Raw genomic sequence first — 20,000 nt, 5'->3', positions numbered from 1 at the left:
CTGAACATAATACATACTTATAGATTAGAATTAAGAATTTGGTTAGGAAATTGTCTAAACAACCAGAAAGGATGATGTTTTAAAATGGCTTTCAGTTCAGAACTTCCAAGGTGTTTGTGTCGCTGTAGAATATTTCACATTTCAAAGTAGCTGAAATGAGTTTTAGTGTTAGAAATCAAGGGGGAATATAATTAAATGACTTAAAACTGTGGCGTGCTCACACCTGCATTTTAATCTGGGGCATTCTTGGAATCCAGAGGATGCTCTTTGGGTGATTCATCGACGTTGAAAAAATGAATGTGTTATATAATGGCTTCCAAAGTATATGCTCTGAAAGAAAAAAATGAAAACAGTATTTTGCTGCCTTTAGCGAACTCGTTACGCCCAGAATTAATGTGATTTGTAGCTTGGTTAAGTTTCATCAAATATCCTGAAGCTCTTTGTGTAACGCTACTTTAATGTGCCATGTCACGGTGCCATGTGTTAGTGCCTTTGTTTTTATGACTTTCTCAGCTGCGGTCGTTGTATTTTTATATGCTTTCTGCCAACCCTTTTGTTTGTAAATGGGTTAGCTATGTATTGTAGGATTAATAACCCCTTCCTTTTTTTTTATTGACACATTAGCAGTTTTTGTGCGGGAATGTTTTATAGAGGATTTCGTGTGTAGTTCCTTATGATCTTGTGCCTACTGAGAAGTATAGCAATTTTCTTTTTCCCGGTTTCACCTAAAATGACAGCAAATTGACATCTACTTTACATCGCAGACATTCTTATCCCCTAGCTTTTTATAGTCGACCAACAGTAGCCTGAATGAGGATGTATATAATTGCATTTATAGTGACAGTTTTTGCTGTGGTGTGTGTAAAACCGGAGTGGCAAAATATACCACGAAAACCATCATTCCTTCTTATATAACTTTTTCCTGCCTTATACAATATTTTCGTAAACTTGAGTCATAACGTTGATAATGAGAGCAATAATGGAAACCACTTGACCAGTTTTATCGATGGAACTTGGCAAGAACTTTGTCAACTTGAATGCAAACGTCACGTACAGTACCTAATTGTTTTTAAACTAAGTCCACCTTACTCGAATCTGAATAGATGGGTTTCTGTTTCTTGTAAGGTCAATGCGCATTTTATAACTTGGTTACGTGCTTGTTTGATTACTAGAATTTTAACGCTTAGGGTAATGCCATCAGTGCACCTCACATGGTGCACTGTAGGCATTACTGAAGGTTCTTTGCACAGCGGTCCTTCGGCCCTAGCTTCTATCTAACTTTTCACTTGCTCCCAACAATGTATTCATAGTGCAACTGTGTTGTTTTCCTCCTGTTATACCTTTCAAACCTTCATACTGTCATTTTCCATTCCAGGGCCTTTGGCCTAAATTGGATGTTCTGTCTACTGTCATTTTATGCATTTGAAATCATTGAAATGGACATACCTTCAAAGGGACTGTATGATGTACCCCCAGAATGAAGTGCCATCGAAGTCGTTGACCTCATCTGAGGAATATTTGGTGCCACTGTTGTCAATCTTTTCTCTGCCTTGAGCTCGGAAACAGCGAGACGGATTTTGACAAGGGTCTGGAGAGGACGTTACCTATTCTGGAAAACGGACGGTAGAGCTTAAGGCTTCAGTCATTGACAAAGTTTGGCGAATAGACAGACTCGCGTGTCGTCGATGAAGTGCAAATTGTGCTTATCTGTTCGTTCAAGTCACAGTTCATTTGTGATCGCCGCATCTTGAGCTTTAAGTGATATTGAATTGGTGGATTTTCATCATAAGGTCAACAAACTTCAGTTGACGTGTCATCCCTGTCTTAGACTAGGAAGAGTTTTAGAGTCGATATTTCTTGACAGGAGTGAAATATGGAGGGATAGTGAGCGCCGCTGGAGTGGATGTGTCTTTAAGAGACGATTATATGCTGGGAATTTTCTCTCTTCTGTAGTTTTTCAGTTTTTCCTGTATTCTCCTTGCACAGACGCTGCCCCTCCAGATGACCTTTGTATCAAAATAATAATGAAATGAAATAAAAAGAATAAAAAAGAAATATTGCTTGTCATCAAGATGATTTTCAAAATGTTACATTTGGGAGATAGAAGTTCCTGCACAAAGTAAAATCCCGTTGTGTTTTGAAAGTAGATTAAAAACTTTTCTTCTTCTATTTCGCGTGTGAAGAAAATAGATTAAAAACTTTCCTTATCTATTTCGCATGTGACGAGTTACTTTGTAGGTATTGAAAGGTTATATTAAAAATGAACTAAACACTTTTATATAAGGAAAGGGAAGGGAGAAAAAGGTGTAATTAATACAGCAATACAATTTTGTATAAGAGGCGGCCTTCATGTCGCACAAGTGTCTTGTGCTGCTTATCTGTTCGAAGTTTATTGTAGTTATGCATATTTCCTTTGGGATATTCAGCCTGTTTCCTTCACGAATGCTCTGTACTTAAATACATTTTATATAGACGTGAAAAGATGTTAATTTCTAGTTCTGATACCTTTGCCCTATCGGTTACCACCATAATGGTGCCGAAAGAGGGCGATTAGCCGAGAATTCAAACGAGAGAGAGAGAGAGAGAGAGAGAGAGAGAGAGAGAGAGAGAGAGAGAGAGAGAGAGTCCTGGACGGAGGTAGTGTTTAGAAACAACTGGTAGTTAGGAAGAAGAGAGAGGAGTGAGGAGGAGGAGGAGGAGGAGGAGGAGAAGAAGAAAGTGGAGGGGTTGGAAAGAGGTTGTATTCAGTGTGCGGCTTTACTGCCTAATGAAGGCCTTTCAGTGACCTTTTACAAGTGGACTTCACGACTCCATTTTTAATGGTGGTTCCATCCCCTTGGGCGCTCGGGTTGTTGGAGCAAAGGTATTTTTACATGTATGGACATTTGGATGCTTCTCTTCGTTTCGTGCGACGTTTTGTTTTGTGGGTGTTGCCTCCGACGTCCTTTTGTGCTCTCTCTCTCCTTTGGAATATACGTACGTATACCGGGCGGCGCTCTCTCCGCCGGTTTTGTTGTCGTGCGGAGGGCGGCAGGACGAACGAACGACTCACGCCCTCCGTTCTCGCCTAGGTAGTGACCCCTTGGGGTCTTCGGGGGTCGTTATCTTTGAGGTTTTCCTCCTGTTACCCCTTTCAGATCTTTTACTGTCAATTTCCAGTTCAGCGCTGAATGACCTCATAGGTCCCAGTGCTTGGCCGTTGGCCTAAATTCTGTATACAGCTCAACTCATGTTATCTAGGACTAATATTTCTCAGGGTTTATCATCTTTATGATATTGATTTGCAGTCATTTGTTCATGTTTTTACGGTCACCCCTAACGGCTTGTACTGAACACGCCGCAAAGGTGGGTACATATCGGTTTAAAACCCTTCGTAGTCACTATCTAGCAAAGATCCATGCCCTCTTCTGCCCAGGCCTGAAAGAAAAGAAGACGAGGTAAAGGGAAGGGAAAAAGAGTGGGGCTTGACCTGAATGGTTGTGAATTACAGGAGTCAGGAAATCAGGCCCAGGAAGAGAATGCTCATAGTATATCTACTCCAAGCATCTGTCCTGGTATCCAGTTCAGAGCTGGTTCTATAGTGCACTTTATGACTTACACTTCCAATATAATAAGGAATTGTATGGTTCATATATATATATATATATATATATATATATATATATATATACATATATATATATACATATATATATATATATATATATATATATATATATATATATATATATATATATATATATATATATATATATATATGAACCATACAATTCCTTATTATATTGGAAGTGTAAGTCATACAGAAAAGGGCATGGATCTTTGCTAGATAGTGACTACGAAGGGTTTTAAACCGATATGTACCCACCTTTGCGGCGTGTTCAGTACAAGCCGTTAGGGGTGACCGTAAAAACATGAACAAAAGACTGTAAATCAATATCATAAAGATGATAACCCCTAAGAAATATTAGTCCTAGATAACTTGAGTTGAGCTGATTACAGAATTTAGGCCAAAGGCCAAGCACTGGGACCTATTAGGTCATTCAGCGCTGAACTGGAAATTGACAGTAAAAGATCTGAAGGGGGTAACAGGAGAAAAATCTCAGCTGCACTATGAATCAAGTGTTAGAGAGGGTGGAAAGTAAGATGAAGAAAAAGAATATGAAAGGAGTGATAAAGAATTAGTTTGCATGTTATAAGGGTCAGTCAGAACGATTGCCTCACAGGAAAAAGATAGCTCTTACGTTCTTATTTTCATCAGTCTCCTCTTAACTTCTGTGCTCTTGGTCAACTGATGTGTATGTATTGATATCCAATCGCAGGAGAGTATTGTGCATCTTGGGCCTCCAAATGATTCTCCACTGTTGAGATGACGTCATTATTGCTTCCAAAGTGGGGACATCACAAGTTGAATTGTACTTTATGAAACAGGCAGGTGTCGGAGGTTTCACGTCGGGTGAACGAGGGACATGAGCCAACAATTTATAGCCACAGTTGGTCGCTTCTGCTAATCTCGGCTACTCTTGTATAGGGGGCCATTCTCTTGAAGCAACAAGCTCATTCGCTTGCAGCTATCATTATCTCCTCTTCGTGTATGTTGCTTTTTCGCAGCCGCCGTAGGTGTAATGCTTGATACATCCTATTAACAACTGAACCCTCACTGAAGTGGACTGACGATAGCAACCTCAGTTCACAAAAAAAAGGGGGGGGGGCGCCTTGGTACGTTGCTTCCCGTTGCCGTTTGCTGGATTTTTTGGGGGGGAGGTGTCAAGCCATCATATTTCCAGTGCTTACTTTGAGTCTTTGGTTCAAAGCTTTGCTTCTAGTGTCAACATTTTAATTATATGCCCAAAGCTTTGTGTGGGAGTGTGTTCCAATTCTCTGCTGGTGGTTGATCATTTGGGATTTCATCACTGGGGATCGTCTTCTATGCTGTTCGTGCCCTACTTATTCAGCACCCTGCTTCCCAATGGTGGAATAAGAGGGGAATCCCCTAACAAGCGTATTGGCTTCGTACTCTTGGATTTCCTTGTGGCTATACCCCCTTTTGCATATACTAAATCATGGGCCGTCAGCCTGTTTTTGTCCACTTCTAAGATGTGGATTGCAACGTGTTTTATAAGATGAACCTCACAAGTAATGTAATGTAAAACAAACGACTGACATCGAGAATTAGTTAAGAGGTTGTAGAATGTATTCAAATAAAAAAGGGGTTGCATCTCTTAAAGGACTTTTGAATGATTTGAGAACACTTGCTGTAATACGGACTTCTGCTCTTGTAAGGAATTGCTGTTTGGGAACTCTGCTTCCTCCTTGTTGTTCTTTGCGTTTGATGTAGAACGTAGGAAATAGTTTATATTGATATTGAATATAGACATAGACACTCATGCTATTATCATAATTATGAACCTGGTGATAGAAAGAAGCACTAGCGTTAACAAGGTTAGGTTTTGGTTGTGTTTTGGTAAAATCTTTGTAGGTTTTGGTTGTGTTTTGGTAAAATCTTTGTAGGTTTTGGTTGTGTTTTGGTAAAATCTTTGTAGGTTTTGGTTGTGTTTTGGTAAAATCTTTGTAGGTTTTGGTTGTGTTTTGGTAAAATCTGTGTAGGTTTTGGTTGTGTTTTGGTAAAATCTTTGTAGGTTTGGGTTTTTGGGTTTGTTGGTTTTTGGTTTTTTCTTTGTTAGGTTTTGGTTGTGTTTTGGTAAAATCTTTGTAGGTTTTGGTTGTGTTTTGGTAAAATCTTTGTAGGTTTTGGTTGTGTTTTGGTAAAATCTTTGTAGGTTTTGGTTGTGTTTTGGTAAAAATAAAATTTTGTAGGTTTTGGTTGTTGTGTTTTGGTAAAAAAAAAATCTTTGTAGGTTTTGGTGTGTTTTGGTAAACTCTTGTACGGTTTTGGTTGTGTTTTGGTAAAATCTTTGTAGGTTCGGGTTTTGTTGGGTTTTGGTAAAATCTTTTTTTTGGGTTTGGTTTTATTTTTTGGTTTGTGTTTGGTTAAAATCGTTGTAGGTTTTGGTTGGTTTGGTTTCTAAAAATCTTTGCTTTAGGTTTTGGTTATGGGTTTTGGTAAAAAATCTTTGTTAGGTGTTGGTTTGTGTTTTGGATAAAAATCTTTGTAGGTTTTCTTGTTGTTTGGTTTTGGAAAATTCTTTGTTAGGTTTTGGTTTGTGTTTTGGTAAAATCATTATTTGTAGGTTTTGGGTCTTTTGGTTGTTTTGGTTTTAGGAATTTTTTAAAAATGGTTTTGGTTGTCTTTTGGTTAAAAATCTTGTTTTAGGTTTTGGTTGTTTTGGCTAAATTCTTTTGTAGGTTTTGGTTTGTGTTTTGGTAAAATTATTTGTAGAATTGGTTGTGTTTTGGTAAATTCTTTGTTTCAGTCATTATTTTCACAATAGTATAACGTTGGATTGAAGACTTATTACTTTATTTCATGGTACTCATTTTCATCGTGTATAAGTTAAGTATATCTTAGTTTAACCAGACCACTGAGCTGATTAACAGCTCTCCTAGGGCTGGCCCGAAGGATTACATATTTTTACGTGGCTAGGAACCAATTGGTTACCTAGCAACGGGACCTACAGCTTATTGTGGGATCCGAACCACATCATATCAAGAAGTTAATTTCTAATCGCCAGAAAAAAAAATTCCTGTGATTCATTGTTGGCAGAGCTGCATCGTGTATTCATACACACATCCATATATATATATATATATATATATATATATATATATATATATATATATATATATTTTACAAATACGTGCATACATACACGTGTGTGAATGACACTTGTGAATGTCTACATGTACATATTTTTTTTAATTGGGGGCGGTGGCCGGGGGGAGACTATTGTATTGCGTTGTAAAGGCTGCTGAATTTAAATTTGAATGCTGCCCTCCATTTGAGTGCAAGTAAGTTGTATTTTAAGTTTTCTTGTGTTCCTGTATTTCGTGGAAAAAAAGTGTTGTAGTGATAGAAGCGTTCATCTTTTATGGAAAGTCAGCAGCCGGTAAAATTACAAGAGTAAATGTAAATGTAAAAAAAAAAAAAAAAAAAAAAAGAAAACGTGAATTAATATTAGTGCTTCAGAGGGGGGTGTGTCATTTATTATTATTGTTATTTTTTTTCCTTTTGTCTTATCACAGTCATCCTATTCGACTGGGTGGTTTTTATAGTATTGGGGTTCCGGGTCGCATCCTGCCTCCATAAGGAGTCCATCACTTTTCTCATTGCGTGTGCTGTTTCTAGGAGTACACACTTCTGCATAAGTCTTGGAGCCACTTCGACATCTAGTTTTTCCAGGTTCCTTTTCAGGGATCTTGGGATCATGCCTAGTGTTCCTGTGATTATGGGATATGCCATTGGGGATTGTATTCATTATTATTATTATTATTATTATTATTATTATTATTATTATTATTATTATTATTATTATTATTATTATTATTATATTTGAAGGTAGGGGAGACACACAAGATTTTAATGAAGGTTAGTAGGTTGGTACCTCATCTTTTGGCGAGTACTTTCCCTAAAGTTTTCCATTGTTCAGGTTACAGGTTAATTTAACGGTCAAGTGTTGAAGTATTTTCCATCCTTTCTCTTAAACTGATCAAAGGTTCCGGTCTTCTGATTTCAACACTTTGTCGAATTTATGTTGATGAAACTTGATAGGTGTCTCGAGGGTTCGATAGAATTTGAACCAAATATTATTATACATGGCGTATTCTGCCAGTATGTTAAAGGTAGACCTTTTTATTATTTTTAATGGAACTTGGTACTTTTCAAGACCATAAGTTTCTTTAACAGCGTCTAACTTTTCTCAGGTTGTGATGGAAGGTGGCAGGTAGGTAGAGGTACCTGGTAGGTGGGTGATTATTTGCAGGAATATTCTTTGCACTGACCTTTTTCTCGGGGTCATTTAAAGGTCAACATTTTATTTTGCTCTTATTTGATGAAACCTGATAGGTATTACATTTGCGGTTGGTGAAAAATATTTCCCTTGTAGTTTTCATTTGTTAGTTTTCATTAGTTAGTTTACTCTTAGGGGGGATGTGGGTAAAGCCGTCAGCGAACTTCACGTGGTGCACAGTAGGCATTGCTTGAGGTTCTTTGCAGCGTCTCTTAGGCCCTTAGCTACAACCCCTTTTACTGTACCTCCGTTCGTATTGTCTTTCTTCCATCCTTCCCTGACAATCGTTTCATAGTGCAACTTTAAGGTTTTCGACCAGTTACACCTTTAAAACCTTTGACTTGTCACTTTCCTTTTCAGCGTTGAGTGACCTCGTAGGTGCCAGCGCTTGGCCATTGACCTACATTTCTATATTCTATTCTATTAGTCAGTTTAACTTCCTATCCCCCTTCCCCGGTTTTCATGAAGTTTGTTGGGTAGGTTTTCTGGAGGGCCAGTGATTGTTATTATTATTATAATTTTTTTCTAATATTATTATTATAATTTTTTTTTGCCCAATTTCAGAATTGAGAGAACAGATACACTTGAAATCTAATTATTGTTGTATTATTTGAAGTAATTATTGTATAATTTGAAGTAAGAAAACCTGCCTAAGGAAGAAGGGTTAAAAGCCCTCTAACTTGTGTAGTAAGCCTCATTAAATTGCTGACCATGAAGGATTAAGAGAGAATAACGATAATAATGATTATGAATGAAAATTATTCTGTATAATCTGTATATTCCGTGCATTAAATGTTTTCTTCCATGTGCAATGTATTCTAATGCATATTTTTTTCCAACTTTCAGGTACGTATGTGCGACTACCGGAAAGTTTAATTTTAACGTGAACATCGATTGCTAGGAGGATAAGGTGAGTAATTGACATGTGAATACACATTTTTATATATATATATATATATATATATAGATATATATACTATATATATATATATATATATATATATCTATGTATGTATATATGTATAGATGGATCTATGTATATATGTATATGTATATATATTAAAGTATATGTATAATATATGTATTTATAGGATGTATGTATATATATATCGCTAATATATATATATATATAGGTATGTGTATATACTATAGATATATATATTCTATATATATATAATATATGTATAATATATAGTATGTATATATATGGATGCTATGATGATATATAGTATATATATATATATATATCCACACTAAATATATTATATATATTAATATATTATAATATATATATATAATTACCACACGAGTATATATATCTGCAAACAATTACACATTCAGATTAGAAAAATTCCATTTATTCTGCTTCTCGGGGTTCTAAAATTTTTGTGACCCTAAGCATTGTGGTATAAGTTGCGTAAGACCTCACAAATGACAAGTAGCTAGTTTACATATTTTAGAAACTGTCCGATAATCAAGGGAAGGTGCAATACGCTATTACCCTATTACTATTCTCCTTCCATCTTAATACATTTATTTGTTTATTTGTTATTAAGTGGAGTCTCTTCTTAATGTATTTCCCTTTACCTCGACTTAATTTTTAATGAACACCGTTTTCTTTGGAAGCTTGAATTTCAAGTCATTATCACCTGTGAATAGGTTTTTTTCTCCTGAATAATAATAATAATAATAATAATAATAATATAATAATAATAATAATAATAATAATAAAGTGGGGTTCATAAGCATAATAATAGGAAGAAAAGTCTTGATGTATAGTTTACTATTATGAACATTTAGATTGACGCCAAGTACTATGTTTGGAATCACTTTTTTTTTTCTTTTTATAGCAGATCTTGAATATGCCTGTAATTGTCTTTCATATTTGTTGGAGGAAATATAACTACATTCGAGATACATAAAGAAAATACCCTTGACAAAGTCCTAAAGGTTATTTGAAAAATTTGTTCCCGCGTGACTGCGAATACAGTAAGCGAGGCGGAAAAAAACTGTTGCTCGATTGCAAATATTCGTCTGCAAGTTATGCAGATTTCGCGGTCGTGACGTTTGAATCGAAAGATGCATTCAATTTGAAAGATGACGTCAGGGCGAAGAGTCTAGAAAGAAAAACTGCCCCGCCAGCATTGTATAGGAGGCGGCCATGGTGGGTTGAAGAAAGTCACAAGTATATGTTTGTATTGGAATAAAATGTTTCTTGAGAGATGACTGTAGTCCTTTTCCGGCGGCGTCGTTGATGAATGCGTCGTCAGTTCGTGGAATTTAATAAATTTCGTGAACTGCTCCTTGGCGCATTGTATTGGCAATGCTTTCCTTTTAGAGGCGGAGAGTTCGATTGAAGTCTCGACTGTAGATGTGGCCTATTGGGCCTTGCCAGGCTATAGTGGTCACAGAGTCGTATGTGCCTTGAGCTTGCGGCATTCATTAATGACCTGACCCCGTTGGGGGATAGTGCACCTCATACGCTGAACTGCAGGCATTACTTAAGTGTTTTTGCGTGTCTTTTTGGAATCTATCTTCGATCTCATTTCATTCCTTATACTGTACCTCCGTTCATATTCTTCCCTTTCATTCCATGTGATGTACTCCGCTCATATTCTCGTTTTCCTTCTTACTATCCACCCTCTCTCCTCACAACTGATTCATTGGGGAATGCGAGATTTTCACCCCATTACACCTTTCAAACATTTTTATTTTTTATTTCCGTTACTGCGCTGAATGACCTCGTACGTCTTAGCGCTTGGCCTCTGGCCTAAATTCTATATTCTCTCGTATTACTGACGTGAGACCAAGTCTCGAGGACAGCAAATCCAGCTGGAATGAGAGATCAGCCGCCCTGTTCCCACCTGAGGGAAAACCGCGCCTCGTGGCAGTTCATAGGGAGTTGCTGCTGTTTTCACCAAAAGGGTTTTCTTAAGTGTAAACGACTACAGGGATTGGATCCATATTCGACTCGTGTTGTTGAGTTCATGATCATGAGTTTCAGTTCTATAAAAGAAAACTATTGAGATGACTTATCTTGGACTCCTCCTCCTCCTCCTCTTCGCCCCGTGCATGTCTGTTTTCTAACAAGATATGTAAAAATGAGGTTACTTCAGATGAATTTCATGGTTCAGGATGAATTTCATGGATTTTAACTTTGCGATTCTTTTAAGTATTATCTAATTCATTTCGTAAGCGTTACCCGTGTGTTCATAAAGGAGGCGTATGCGAGTTACTCGTTTTTCTACGCTGCCGGGTATACCCAGAGTGATGACGATATCAAACACGGAGTGGTGGTACCGTAGAGTTTTTGTTGTGCTTCGGGATTGACGAAAGTAACCGTAAGTAATGAGATTTGAGTGGCGAATTAAATAATTATAGACTTACAGGCGTTGCTGTTGTGTCATGGTAAGTGGGAATTATTATTATTAATATTTTTTGGCCAAGTCTTCTGTAGTTGTCATGCTGATTTTACGCATCGAAACCATCTTTCATTCTAAGTCATTTCGGATCACCGCTATCCGTTTGGATATGTCGTCGACTTGACTTTATGCTCATCCTACCTCTGTGCCTGCCATGGTGGCCCGTGTGTGATGTGGTGTTTGGATGCCATTCAACTATGATAAGTGTGTTTATCGGAAGGCATTTGCTTGTTGACTTCTTTTGGAAGGGTCCTCAACCCTTCATCACCTCCGTTGTACTCGTTCGTTTTCACAGCCTTCTTCGACACCTTTCGTGCCGTGTCTGGTCTTACGAACGGTCTTCCACTCTTCGTTCTTCGGCTTCCATCATTGTCTGGTTTTTCTTTTAACGTTTCTGTTCTGTCTTGGTCCTTTTCAGTTTTCTGTAAAAGAAAACTAAAGCGATTTTTTTTTTTTTTTTTTTTTTTTTTTTTTTTTTTTTTTTTTTTTTACCGTCCACACTTTTTCTGCCCGCCCTCAGATCTTAAAGACTACAGAGGCTAGAGGGCTGCAAATTGGTATGTTGATCATCCACCCTCCAATCATCAAACATACCAAATTCCAGCCCTCTAGCCTCAGTATTTTATTTTTATTTTAAGGTTAAATTTAGCCATGATCGTGCGTCTGGCACAGCTTAAGGTGCCAACAACACAGGCCACCGCTGGGCCGGGGCTGAAAGTTTCATGGGTTGTGGCCGAGTTTCACGGGTTGTGGCCGAGTTTCACACAGCATTATACATTGTACAGGAAACTCGATTGCGATGAAGGAACTTAGGCGCATTTATTACTTGTCTATTTTTCATCTCCTCGCTTTGTGGTCTTTGTAGACTAGAAGGTGTAGTTGATTTCTAATTTGATAAAGGGGCCGCCTTGTTTATATCTTCAATGCAGCCTGAAACTTGGAATTGCGTTTCGTTTTCCACTAATCAAAGCTGATTTGAAGACTGTGGAAGAGAAAAATAAATGTTAGCGTGAGCTATTGCCAAGTATTGGCACACGAATAAGGCTTTTCATATACAGAGCCTCAGCATCATTGACCCTTGTAGCGTAACGCCAGATAATGTCCATCCTATCAGTCCAGGCCAAGAGTGTCAGAATAAAATAAAGAGGGTGGTGTTGCAGGTGGAAAGAGATGTCAATTTTGTTGTTTGCAAAGGAACTTGTGAAGTTTGTGTGGTCTGCAGCAGAAAGCGCTTTTGCTAGATGATGCACTTTGAAAGCGGCTTTGAAACCTTAAGAAATAGGAAAGTGTTATACAGTGTTTATATTAATCCCGAACGTCTCTCTCTCTCTCTCTCTCTCTCTCTCTCTCTCTCTCTCTCTCTCTCTCTCTAACGTTGTGTGCTCCGTCTCAAAAACAGAGGAAAAAGGAAAAAGACAAGGCTGTATATTTGTGTGCACCATCTCTTTAGCATACAATAACTCCTTCCTCGCTCTGTGCATTATTCAAACTCCGAAGAGATTCCTCATTCTTTGTGTCGCCCAACAAGCATGTCAGCACCGCCTGGCGGAAATGCTTGCCAGCTGGCAAAAGTGGCGGTTGGGGGAAAAGTAAAACGTCTGGACCGGAATCACGTTTCTCGAATACGAAGGTGGGGGGGGGGGGGGGTGCGCATCGCTCACATACTCACGGCAATCTGAAGTCCCGGATGAAGCAGGGGGATGAGGGTGAGGTGATTCGAACGTTCCTGCCACGTAAGAAAAGAAAGAAGGAACAAAGATCTATTTCCCTCTACCTGGTCCACGCGGCATTGGGTTTTGGTGAAGCTGGGAGTGTAGCCCAATAAAGCAAGTAAGAAACTTTGGTTTGTGATTTGTTTATGCTTTGTATCTCTTGGATGTCGTGGCTTCTCTGTTACCTTTTCGTATTTTTGGAAGGTCTTTCATTGCCAACTTGACTTGTTTTCCTTAGTGTCGAGGCGTGATTTTTCTTTCTTAAATATAAAACCGGTGACTGCTTAGACTGTCTTGCCTAACCACCCTCAAGAAGAAATCAAGGTAGAGAAGTGAGGAAGAATCGAATGGGGCACTTATCATAAATGGAGCGATGGGACCTGCCTGTTGCAGAAGGGATACGATAAACGGTCTAAATACGTAAGTGCATGAATTCAAAATGAAGAAAGAGGTCAATACGATGTCTATGATCCTATGTCATTTCTCAAAGTTGAATAGACTTGTGTTGTGGACTACTAAATGCCCAGATTTTTTTAGACTGGAAGGAAATTAGGGAAAGTGTTTAACACCTAAGACCTGACGTGAGCTTAGAATGAAAACTAAAGTTGAATCCAGGTTATTAGAATCATGTTTGCTTTTGCATTACAGTGGTTGTTCATATATCCCGTGTCATGAAACGCAACTAACGTTTTATTAAGCATTGGCATCGATAGGTTAAACAGAATTGGTTAAAAAGACATTTGGTAATGGCATTATAACTGTTTAATTTTGAAAGCAGGCCAATCCGTTTATTAATGAAAAGTAATATTATAGAGAAAGTTCAAAAGCAGAATTAAAGTATTTCTTTCATTTGTGATCTGATTGCAGCTCAGATGAAATGTCGTCAGATATGTAGCACAAGTCAAGGCTCGTCGAGGTCTCTCCAGCCCAAGTGAAGCCCATACATACATATCTTGGTAATAAGTTGAAAACATAACAGTGAGCATTATTCCTATACGAGCTGGATGGCGTGCGCTACGCTGTGCTGGAACCCGGCGCTGCCTGTCATGTCTCCCCTACCTACCCCGCCCCCACTTGGGGTGGGCAAACAGGTTTGCAGGAGGAGGGTGGGTGTGTTCCTGTCTCTCTTACCTCCCCGATCTCCCTACCTGCTCCACCCCTACCAGGGCCGTATAAGCAAGAAAGATCCACTCGGATTGTATTAATATAGATAGATGTTATTGTTTTTATGTTGGAAATAATTGGTATATGTTTTGAGCAGTGATCTCAAACTGAAGCTCGGCTTTTTGAAAACCAAATTAATCCACGATTCTTCATGAAGTTAAAAACATCCCTTGTCGGTGCAATAAAACGGTCTTGAAATGGACCATAGTCTTTCATGGAAGATTTTTAGTTTACGGTGTCTGCTGTTTCATCTGTGGAAAGCATTATTTGCTGAAAAAAAAGAAAGTTGTAAGATGCATGACTTGGAAGGAAAGAAAGGTATTTTCTATTTCATTGTGGAGACGATCGCTGGCTTCTCTCGTTATTGCCAGCCTTTTCCTCTCCTGCAAGTTCTTGTCTTTGACACGAGGCTTTTCGTTTCTTCGTCTGGGACGTCCTCCTAATTAAACGTCGCGTTCGTCACTCTTTCAGTTCCGTTTCGGTTGATCTTGGATTGCTCTCGGTTTATTGTCGATTCCTTCAAAGACTGGTTGATCTTTTATGTTGAGCTTCGTGGATGTTCATATTATGATCGCAATGGTGGTTTTTTGAAGAGACTGATTCCCAAAATTTAAGGTTTTCTGAAAATATGAAGCACGACATCGAAATTCGTCAGTTTGGCATTAGTTTTCGACAAAACCTCCGATATATTGGTCATCAGTCATCCTTTCCCCGACTCAATTGTAGCTTATCAAGGTATTACTTAAATTGACTTTTAATCAGGGTAACGATTAATATGAGAAACTCTTCGTACGGGGGTAGTGCCTCAGTGCACCTCACGCGGTGCACTGTAGGCATTACTTATGGTTCTTTGCAGGGTCCCTTCGCCCCCTAACCGCAACCCCTTCATTCTTTTTCCTATATATCCGTTCATATTCTCTCTTCCATCTTGTTATCCACCCATCTCTTAACACTTGTTTTATGGTGCAACTGCGAGGTTTTCCTCCTGTTACTGTTAACTGTGCTAGGCCTTCAGTCTATATTCTATATGCCATTCCATTCCAGCATGAGAAACTGGCATTACAAAACAGCCCGGGCTTTCAAGTTAGGATGAAATGTATCATGTCTTGATTTTATTTTATTTTATTTTATTTTATTTTTATTTTTTATTTTTATTTTATTTTATTTTTTTTTATTGAGTTCTGCTCAAAACTTTTCTTCTTATTGGGGAGCCCTTGTTGTGTTTGTTTGCCGTTTGTGGCGACCGTACAGCCAGTGTTCTTACAATTTGTGCCGTATCATTGCCGGTTTGTGTTCGTTTCATACACAGTATTGCACCCATTTCATATTTCTTAACCTTACTTTTTGTGGGATTTTATTCTGTTGAACTTCGCTTTGCAGATTTATGATCTTTTGGTTTATTCCATTGGACTTTGCTTTTTAGGAAATATATTAACTGTAATAATTTGACTTTGCTCATTATGAACAACCGTGATAGTTTAGCTTTGCTCTTTATGAACCACAGTAATAATCTGACTTTGCTCCTTATGAACAACTGGTTATTTGACTTTGCTCTTATGAACAACATGAACAGTAATAATTTTACTTTGCTCATTATGAACAACTGGCGATTTGACTTTGCTCATCATGAATAACTGGTGATTTGTCTTTTCCTTTTTATGAAACAACAATAATAATTTGACTTTGCTCATTATGAACAACAGTAATAATTGTACTTTTGCTCTTTATGAACAACGTTGATAATTTAACGTTGCTTTGCAAAAACAACAGCAATAATTAGTAGACATTCCTCATTATGTACAACAATAATAATTTGATGATGTTTAAGATAGGTATTTTGTCGGCTGGTTTATGAATTTCCAAACTGGAATTCCATCGAGTTTCGGATTAGGTGATAAATGGGAGTTCACTTGTCCAGGATTCGTACCCAGGTCGCAGCTGGTTACAATAACCTAGGAAGACAATTAATTTCGGCCACATTTTTGCGGGTAAGGAACGGGGCCCGCTGATTTTTGGGGCCTTTTTGTGAAATAGTGTTTCTTATATACATTTGTGTATGTACGTGTATATATATTATATATATTGTATATATATATATTTATATATACATAATATAATATACACATATATATATACATATATTATATATATCATATATTCCCGTAATATATAATATAATTATATCCTATAGATTATTATATATTAATAATATATAAGAAAATTAAAATAATAATATATATTTGTATATCTATGTATATCTATACACATACACATTATACATATAAAGTTGGGAACAGTAATTCCTAAATTGTACAATTTCTGCAGATGAAAACACTACATTAGAAACATAAGAAGCAATATTTATTTACATAATGTTTTAAAAGAAAGCAATGTAAAAATGACAATGAATTTCACTCAGTGTCAAACAACGTATCAACTGTATTCACGGTAAAAAGGTAAGTGAAACAGGTACTTGGAACAAGTCCTTTCGTCGTAAATTCTACAGTAAGAACTTGAAGAAGAAAATGTAGAATGTACCACGAAAATACTTGTTCCAAGTCCCTGTTTCACTACCTTTCTACCGTGGATTTAAGGATATTCTCAAGCACGTGTTCCTTCGTGTTAAGTATATCTTAGTTTTACCAGACCACTGAGCTGATTAACAGCTCTCCTAGGGCTGGCCCGAAGGATTAGATATTATTTTCGTAGCTAGGAACCAATTGGATACCTAGCAACGGGACCTACAGCGTATTGTGGGATCCGAACCACATTAGATCGAGAAGCGAATTTCTATCACCAGAAATAAATTCCCCTGGTTCCGCGTTGGCCGAACCGAGAATAGAACTTCGGACCAACGGATTGGTAGCCGAGCGCGAAATCCACTCGTCCAACGAGGAAATCTTCTTCGTGCTACATTGATATATATATATATATATATATATATATATATATATATATATATATATAATATATCTGTTAGAAAGATTAAAAATTACGTTACTGCTATCTATTTTCTTACTAACATCAACACCAAGATTTCTCAACTTTCTGCTGTGTGTAAGCCTAACATCTGTCAATTTGATAAGAAATTGACAGATGTTAGGCTTACACACAGCAGAAAGTTGAGAAATCTTGGTGTTGATGTTAGTAAGAAAAAATATATATATATATATATATATATATATATATATATATATATATATATATATATATACATATACACACATACATACATACATACATATATATATATATATATACATATATATATATATATATATATATATATATATATATATATATATATATATATACACGCGCGCGCGCGCGCATACATACGCACACACTCAGGATACTAACATATAATGCTGGTAGACGCAAGAAATTTACTACTTTGCAGACATGAATTATCGCTTTCTGCTGAGCATTAATTTAATCTTTGCTCATTCTTTTGAATCATCAGGGGAGTGAGTGACGAGCGTTGGTTGGGAAGGAAGGAGCAGGAAGAATAATAGTAACAAAAAGCATTTTATCATCTCTGAGAACAGCTGTAGAGCTGCCTTCTTACCTGCCTGAGGGAGGGACGGTCCCGTGTTATAGAGGGAGGGCTATACCTGGTGCCAAAAAGGGTGTCTCGCACGGAACAAGGGCGGCGGGGGGGTCGGGGGGGGGGGGGGGGTTCCTAGGGTGGACCCCTTTGTGGGTGTGATGCATCTATATATATATATATATATATATATATATATATATATATAATATATATATACACACATATGGATTACATTTGTATGCATGTATGCGTGTGTGTGTGTGTGTGTGTGTACATACATATATATATATATATATATATATATATATATATATATATATATATATATATATATATACACACCTAGGTATGTATGTATTTGTTAAGAGAGGGGAGAGAGGCGCAGAAATAGAAACATGTTTATAATTTGAGCGGTCGCTGTCACTTCAGCGCAAACAGTTTTCATATTTATTTTTTTTATCTACCATTTCTAAGTGAAAGAACCTTGTCGTACACTGCAAAGCTATTTCAGTCATTTAGAATAATTTTAAGTGACAAGAAAATAAGGGGTATTGAGACCTTGCCAGCGTCAAAGTGTGAATGCAACTTGTCGACAATTAAGGAACTATGGGATGGCCCTCGCTTGAGGAGTTAATGGATCCATTCTAGTCCGAGTTGGGTGGAAGAAAAAAAAAAGCGCTAATGGAATATTCTCGCCTCACACTGGATACAGTTCATACAGGCCTCTCAATAATCTAAAGTTGAACCATACACTTATGTAGAAAAAACATTAATAATAAGCTTAGAAATGTAATGTGTATAGCATGAGGGTTCTTTGGGAGAATGAACGAGGAATGCCTTTAGGTGGAGAGGAACTTTGGTCACGATTACGTGTTTGAAAAGTTAGATTCCATATTCTTCCCGTGAGGGCTGTCTTGCTGTCACTAATGATTTTTATTTCGGTTACTGATCCCTCTTAGCAATGTCAGTTGAGATGATCAAGCACTGGAGCACAGGCGGATATCTTCGGTTGCCCTCGGAACACCTGAACGGAGAGATTGAAAAGATAATGAATGACTTTTAAGGTGTAACAAAACCAGATTATAATTTTGCTCAGTTTCGACATCATTTGAGGTGACTGTATTGTTTAGATGCCGAGACGGATTTTTTTTAACCACGTCTTCAAGACATTGTCAGTAGCTTCATCCCTTAAAAGATGACAGACAGACTAAACGATTCAGGAAATGGAGAGAGCATCGAACTCGACAGGAAGGCGTACACTTGTGCCAAAGAAGTCTTTGAAGAAACCGCTCGGGTTTAATATGATCCCGTCTACAGGTGGAGAACGTTATAAAGATTGACACTAGATTTCTGGCACAGGCACTGACGTACCATTATCATTGCTAGGGAACGTGGTAAGACGTTCCTCTCATTTCTCACGGTACGATTACAGCAGTTTTCATTTATGTCGCGTCTAGGTAGGTATCGACGAGGGAAGGGGCTGAGGGTTTAAGTGTCCAGAGCAAGTTGATTATTATTGTTGTTGCTTTTGTTCATTTAGATTAAGGTGGCCCTATGCCAGCACCGGTTAGTTCCCCTGGAACTACCTGCAGGCGAGGATAAATCTGTGAGATAGGTAAAGCTTGTCAGCATCGAAAACAAAACTTGACAGGTGGACCCGAAATCCATCTAAACCTTTAAGAGCCCTCGAGTAACAGAGAAAGAAATTGTAGAAGCTAGTCCTGGCAAAGTCACAAGGTAGCCGGGGGAATAAATCCGCACACACATTGTATGTGTATGTATTAAAAATATATATATATATATATAATATATATATATTATATATTATATATATATTATATATATATATATATATATCATATAAATATATAATTTATTATTTAAATTAATAATATATTATATATATATATATATATATATATATATATATCTATATATATATATATATATATAAATATATATTTATTATCCAATGTAGCACGAAGGAACGAAGGAACACGTGCTTGAGAATATCCTTAAATCCACGGTAGAAAGGCAAGTGAAGCTGGTGACATGGAACGAATACTTTTCGTAGTTTATTCTACATTTTCAAGTGTGAACGTGAAATGTAGAATAAACTACGAAAGGATGTGTTCCAAGCCTCCCCCAGTTTCAATTACCTTCCTACCGTGGATTTAGGGATTATATATATATATATATATATATATATATATATATATATATATAATATATATATTATATTATATAT

General features: G+C 37.2%; 1 protein-coding gene across 14 annotated transcripts in view; it reads left to right on the top strand.

Moving 5' to 3' along the window:
* Positions 1-20,000, top strand: part of LOC135226765 (plasma membrane calcium-transporting ATPase 3-like) — a 538,460-nt gene that overhangs the window by 181,222 nt on the left and 337,238 nt on the right. The window lies entirely within an intron of this gene.

Source organism: Macrobrachium nipponense, chromosome 20 (assembly GCF_015104395.2).
Source record: "Macrobrachium nipponense isolate FS-2020 chromosome 20, ASM1510439v2, whole genome shotgun sequence".
Classification (NCBI taxonomy): domain Eukaryota; kingdom Metazoa; phylum Arthropoda; class Malacostraca; order Decapoda; family Palaemonidae; genus Macrobrachium; species Macrobrachium nipponense.
Note: the sequence above shows the minus strand (reverse complement) of the source record. Positions and strands in the feature narration are given on the sequence as shown.